Source organism: Geospiza fortis, unplaced genomic scaffold (genome assembly GCF_000277835.1).
Source record: "Geospiza fortis unplaced genomic scaffold, GeoFor_1.0 scaffold134, whole genome shotgun sequence".
Taxonomy (NCBI): domain Eukaryota; kingdom Metazoa; phylum Chordata; class Aves; order Passeriformes; family Thraupidae; genus Geospiza; species Geospiza fortis.
The window spans coordinates 891,755-892,252 of NW_005054396.1; positions in this window are offsets into that span (position 1 = coordinate 891,755).

Consider the following 498-nt stretch of genomic DNA (forward strand, 5'->3'; position numbering starts at 1 on the left):
AATTTGAGGGGGTTTCTGAAAGGACAGGTGAGCTGTGTGAACACTGATGGGGATATATGCAAACCATGGGGACACTGAGGGGGATATGTGTGAGCCTCAGGCACACTGAGGGGACGTGACTGAACCACGAGAACATGGAGGGGGACATGTGTGAGCTGTAGGGACATTGAGGGGGCATGTGTGAACTATGGGGACACTGCAGGGGTGTGTTGGAACCATGATGATACTGAGGGGGGACAGTGAGGGGACATGTGTGAGCCCTGGGACACTGAGGGGACGCGATGGAGGGGACATGTGTGAATTATGGGGACACTACGGCGGTGTGTACGAACAATAGGGATACGGAGGGGGGACAATGGAGGGACACGTGTGACCCACAGGGACACGAAAGCGGACGGGAAGGTGATGGGGATATGTGTAAACCGTGGGTAGACACGCGTGATCTCTGGGACACCGCGGGGAACCGGAGGGTCCTTCAGGCCCCGGAGGAGCCCCACG